Source organism: Anastrepha obliqua, chromosome 4, assembly GCF_027943255.1.
Source record: "Anastrepha obliqua isolate idAnaObli1 chromosome 4, idAnaObli1_1.0, whole genome shotgun sequence".
In the NCBI taxonomy this organism is placed as follows: Eukaryota; Metazoa; Arthropoda; class Insecta; order Diptera; family Tephritidae; genus Anastrepha; species Anastrepha obliqua.
The window spans coordinates 113,645,060-113,651,059 of record NC_072895.1 but is presented as its reverse complement, the minus strand read 5'-3'; the positions used below and the strand labels follow the sequence as shown (position 1 = coordinate 113,651,059).

Sequence of the window (6,000 nt, the reverse complement as noted above, 5' to 3'; positions counted from 1 at the left end):
GTTCTTCGGGGCTAGGAAGTGTATCTCTGGATTCAATAGCTATTCTAAAATTTTCGAAACTTGGCGGAAGGCTATAGAGCATCATGATGCTTAGCAATTCCGTATTGATTTTTATATCCATGTCGGCCAGTTTGTCAACTATATCGAGGAAGTTATTAAGATGGTCTCTTGTATCATCTGCCGTAGATGCTTTTTGCAATATAAGTTGTTTTAGAAGAGTTGCCTTTCTTGCAGGGCCAGTGCTTTGATAGGTTGCTTTTAGTTTATCCCACACTTGCTTTGCTGTTGAACAGCCTTTTACTTGTTTAAGCTCGTGCGGTGAAATTAAGAGGAGAATTTCGGCTTTTGCCATCATGTCCTTTTTATTGAATTGAGCTTGTTGCTCAGCAGTCGCTGTGGATGCTAAAATCGTCCCACCGCTAACGTAATCCCATAATTCGGCTTTTATTAACACTGCTTGTGCCTGAAGACACCACGTGTCGTAATTGCTTTTTGTAAGTGCCTCAATACGATTCGTGGAAGTAGCCATTTTGAATGTTTAAGATGATTACTGAAAACCTTGCTCTTCTACCAATTGTTGGATCGAGTGACGATGTGCTTTGTTACACGTCAAATATAAAAAGGAAAGTACAATAGGTATTAATCTTGGAGATGAAAATTGGTTGTGTGAAAATCGATAAACGTTAGTGATGTTACAACAGTTACATTATTTATAACTCGAGAACGGCTGAACCGATTTAGCTGAAAATTGGTGGAGAGGTAGCTTAGCACCAGGAGACGGACATAGGATACTTTTTATCCCATTCGAACGCGTTTCCGTGAAGTCACTATAAAATGTGGTATAACAAAAACGCATCTGATATGGAATAACAACACGCAAATGCCAGCTAAACGTAATTTTGTCTATGGTTAAGTAGAAAATTTGATAATATAAATTTTGTCAGAAATATTGTATTCTCTTTGAATCATCATTATCAATGCCGTGCCCAAGACAATCGAATCTCTCCCGACAAAGCCGTAATGCAAGAAGGATACGAAACATTGCGAATGAAACGACTGAAGAAGCACAAGGAATTGCCCGTGAAGAGCGTCGCGTTAGTATGGCTCGACTTCGTGCTTCTCAATCACAAGAGCAAAGCGAGGCATCCCGTGAAATAGCTCGGTTGGCAATGCGAAATCGTCGAGCGAATAACAGAGATCAACAAGTAGATCATTTTTGTGCACAAGAAGAGAATTATCAAATGCTGATTTGAATCGAGCAGCGTTTCGATATGATTGCAACACTGATTACTGCTTGCATCCTAGCGTTTGCATTGGGCCAATGATTGTACTGCCTTAGTGGAAGAGTGAAACATGAGCCCACCAAAACTTTGCAACGGTATGCGTTTGGTGGTAAATAAATTGATGCACAATGTGATTTACGCGACGATACTCACAGGAAAATTCGAAGGTGAAGAAGTTCTCATTCCGAGGATCCCGAGGATCCCGATGATCCCAACCGATCTTCCGTTTGAGTTTAAAAGCCTTCAATTTCCGACCCGTCTTGCATTCGCCATGACCATTAACAAATTACAAGGCCAATCCTTGAAAGTTTGTGGTCTGAATCTAGAAAATGAATGTTTCTCACATGGTCAATTATATGTGGCATGTTCATGGGTCGGAGAACCATCTGCGTTGTTTGTTCTTGCACCTGATAATAAAACAAAAAATGTCGTGTATCACAAGGTGCTTAACTGAAGAGAGCAATCTATTAAAGCTTTATTGAAATACTTGATTAATAAAAAAAATAACTTAATAAAATCAAAAATCTGCTTTTTTATTGCCTCTAGGGCGGAACAAAGTTCGCCGGTCAGCTAGTATATTACAAAATATGTTTAAATTGCATATGACAGATCATAAAATCAAAAATAAATATCCTAAATATGTTTTTATAAATATAACCTGTTTTTTGTTTTTGTGGGTAGGGAGAAATTCCTTCAGATCACTAACGGCCAGTACTGCCGTTAAAAAACCACCTCATTATTACGGATATTCTTCATTTATTTTCTATTCACTGCGCATTATTGGTTGTTGCACTAATTGAATTGTATAGATATTAACAAGTAAAATTAATCTCGCTTTTTCATATATAAGTTTTCATCAAACCGCATACTTACACACATCTTGAATTGACCATCTAATGATATTAAAAGCGTTTCTCATATCTAAGAACTCTTCGGTTAGATTACTTAGTAGTTGCCTTACGACTTTATGCTGTATTGCCTAATCTTATGCTCATTGTGCCCTTAGCAATCCCTCATAGAGTTTTTCCAGGATGTCAAGATGGGAAGTAGTCAAATAGATATAAAGTGGGGTCGGCACTGACATAGCCAAATTAGCCTTTCCCATATTTACGGCCTTCAATGGCCTTATGTAAAAATAAAAATCTTCCACTTAGAGCTACACTAATTCACAGGATTTTATTAACTACCTGTACCACAAAATGGTCAATAGTGGAATTATACCTCTCCAAAAAATAATAAAATCTGCTTATGTAGTATTTGCGCATTAACTTCAAATGCTTCAAAAAGAGGTTGAAAATTATTGTTGACTTAGGCCTATTTCATAATATGCCCGAAATTATTTTCCATCTGAATGTATGGCTCCAAAAAATCTTTGTTCCCTCACACTTTCAAACTAAATACATTTTCTGCCGCTTCTTTCAATTTAAATTTCCTAAAATCATAGCTAAATCGATATTATTTTACAGTGTTGTTGCACTATTACATTTTTCCCTATATTAACGTTTAAATTATTGTTATCGATCTCTTACGATATCTCCTTGCATTCACAGGTAAATCGGAAGCGGAACTTCTGAATTTTACAATTGTCAGTTTTTGACTGTAAGTTTAACTGGCCCATAAAATCTAAACATTAAATATAATTCAAAAACAAAAAGTTGACGACCAAAGTGAAATCATTCGATATTCGATAATTAATTTTAAATGCAACGCTTAAAATTTCCTACCGACACTCAATACAAAGTAAAAGCTCAATGGTGAACGAGTGTGCAAAACGCCGCTTATACGCTTTCCTCCTCAGCTTGTTTTTATTATATTTTTTTTATACGCTTTTTCACAACAGCATTTTTTGTGGGTGCTTCATGCATTGTGCTGCCGTTGGAGCTTGGATTTTGCTCGGATGTGCGGTCGGCCGGTAGGGCGAGCTGGTTGACTGGCTGGTTTGTGGGGGGCTTTTTGCTTGCCCTGGCCTGGCTGATTGCCTGGCTGCCTGGCTGCTTGGCTTTGGCGAGTGCGCCCGGCCGGAGTTCAATTTGTAACGTTGAAGTAGTCGGTCTAAACGGTACGAACGCGGCTGCGCAAACGCAAATTACGAGTAAAATACCAAACATTCACGGATACAAACAAACATACCTACATAGCTGTAACGCAACGCAATCAGGTAGTTTTGCTTTCGCGATTGTAATCGCGTGTAGATTGTTTTTCTTTTTTGATTTTTTCTTCTTTTTTTATTTATTGTTATGGTGTTTTGTGCTCCGCGCCTAAAATAGTGAAATGTAATAAAATCAAACAAATGTAGAGTGACCAAATATAAGAAAGCTTCTGAGACGAAAAAAAAAATATAAAAAAAAAGAAAAAATTTAGCAAATACAATTATTTAAATACATACAAACATAAGTATGAACAAAATATTCAAATTCCACCGTTAATAAAATCAAAGCAAAATTTGCGGCTCGCCGCTAGTAACGCCAACGCTAGCGCCGGAGGTTTGTCGTCATATGTTCATGTAGACGCGTGCATCGTCGCTCTCGCCTCTATTTGTATACATACAGACCCACTATCACTTGGAAGTCGTTATAAAACTGAATTCATTATGCAAATGAAGTTCAGAGAATCGGAAAGTCGGTATCGAAATGTCAAATGGGGAATTTATTTGTAAAAATTGTTCGGTTTTTAATTAAAATACACCAGCAAAAACAAGTTACCACAACAACAAGAACAATACGCAGAAATTATAAAAAGAAAAATAAGTAAACCCGCGACAGCGACAGCAACAAAAGCCTAAAAAAATTCACCTTTTTATAATTTTGTCCGAAGAAAGTTCGATAATGCGTTTTTTGATGTACCGGATGACCGGAGGTGCTGAAGACTTCCACACATACACATGCATATATTAGAGCATATGCGAATGTATCGTGAGCAGGTAGACGTGAGGAGCAGCAGCGAAGAAGCTTGTTAAATTTTGTTATAACAGTTGATTTTCGTTCGTTTGGTGTATATTTGTAAAACATACATATACATATACATACATACATACATACATATGTGCTTATACATCCATCCACATACTAGACTTTGTAATGGCAGAATTTCGCTTTCATTGCGTATTTTATATATACATACATATGTATGTACATATCGCACACATTTTGCCTTTCTGTCAGACTGGGATACGGCTTAAGAAACTGATAACTCGAAATTTATTGTAAGCGTTTGAACAAGCGTATCCTTTTTTGAAATTTATGAAATTATTTTGAAATTTCAAGAATTATTATATTATTTATAATAATTACATTTTTGTTAATTATTTTTATTATTTAACATTCATCAGCTGAGTAAGAATATAGAGGATGATAGATCACAAGATTGCAACATTCGTGAAATTATGCTAACTATTTCTGGTTCAGACGTAATATAATAATTAGATAAAAAAGAAAGAAAACGGCGTAGTAAGATAAATTCGCACGTGAACAGCAATAAAAATGAAAAATAATACAATAAAATGAAAATTTTCTTTCTTTGTTCACTCCTCTCGGGAGCATAGGCCCTCGACAAGACTCAGTTTTGCGTTGGTTTTGTTAAAAAAAAATGAAAGTAAATATCCAATTATTGCGGCAGCAAATCAAAAAGCTGATACTCTCAACTTCACTGAGAGCGAGATATCAGTTCGCTGACGTCGCCACCTTCCATATTTTCCTCACCTATACCAGCGTCGGCCGTCGTAGCCGAATGGGTTGGTGCGTGACTACCATTCGGAATTCACAGAGAGAACGTTGGTTCGAATCTCGGTGAAACACCAAAATTAAGAAAAACATTTTTCTAACAGCCGTCGCCCCTCGGCAGGCAATGGCAAACCTCCGAGTGTATTTCTGCCATGAAAAAGCTCCTCATAAAAATATCTGCCGTTCGGAGTCGGCTTAAAACTGTAGGTCCTCCATTTGTGGAACAACATCAAGACGCACACCACAAATAGGAGGAGGAGCTCGGCCAAACACCCAAAAAGGGTGTATGCGCCAATTATATATATATACATATATATACCAGCGTCAATTATTTATTGAGAGTGGATAGCATCATTTTCATCGCAACATTTCGTCCAGTTAAACAGAACTGAAACGAAATTCGCATCAGAAACGAAAAAAATAGTCCTCAATGTTTTCAATTAACTCAAATTATCAAAGTTTTAAATATTATGTTTATAATATTCAAGGCATTTCAGCAAATGAGGCAACGTTTGTGAAGAAAACTTGTTTATTTTTTTCACTAAGCGGTGATTTTGTCACCAGCGGTTGCGGAAAAATAAAAAATAAATCTATTCAGGATGAACTTCGACAGACGTACTTCGCACTGTCGCTTTGGTTGTGTGCAAGTGCTTTGTCATATACTGCAATGCTTTTTAAGTTTTAGAGCGGAATTCGCTCAGCGATTTGATTCTGTTTATACTAAAGGGTTTTTCAATAAGGGCGGGTAGATGTTGAAATGGAATAAAATGGCGTTTGCTGTGTGACACGTAGCGCCGTCCTGCTGGAACCACATGTCGTCTAGGTCCATATGGTTCAGTATGGGCCATAAGAAATTGGAAGGGCCACCACGTCTACCGAAAAATGGGCGCAACGTTTGCGTTAATGAACACTCATTTTGATAATAAAGTTTTATCATTTGAACGTGCTGTTCAATCGTGTAACTTGCCATGATGATTTGGCATAAACAACTGAATAAT

General features: G+C 37.0%; 1 protein-coding gene across 1 annotated transcript in view; it reads left to right on the top strand.

The window, feature by feature from the left end:
- The first annotated feature begins 3,311 nt into the window (after positions 1-3,311).
- The window catches only part of LOC129245661 (general transcriptional corepressor trfA), a 73,205-nt gene continuing 70,516 nt past the window's right edge, over positions 3,312-6,000 (top strand). The window contains exon 1 of the mRNA XM_054883974.1: positions 3,312-3,441. The gene's annotated coding sequence lies outside the window, so the exon portion shown is untranslated. The remainder of the gene's footprint in view (positions 3,442-6,000) is intronic.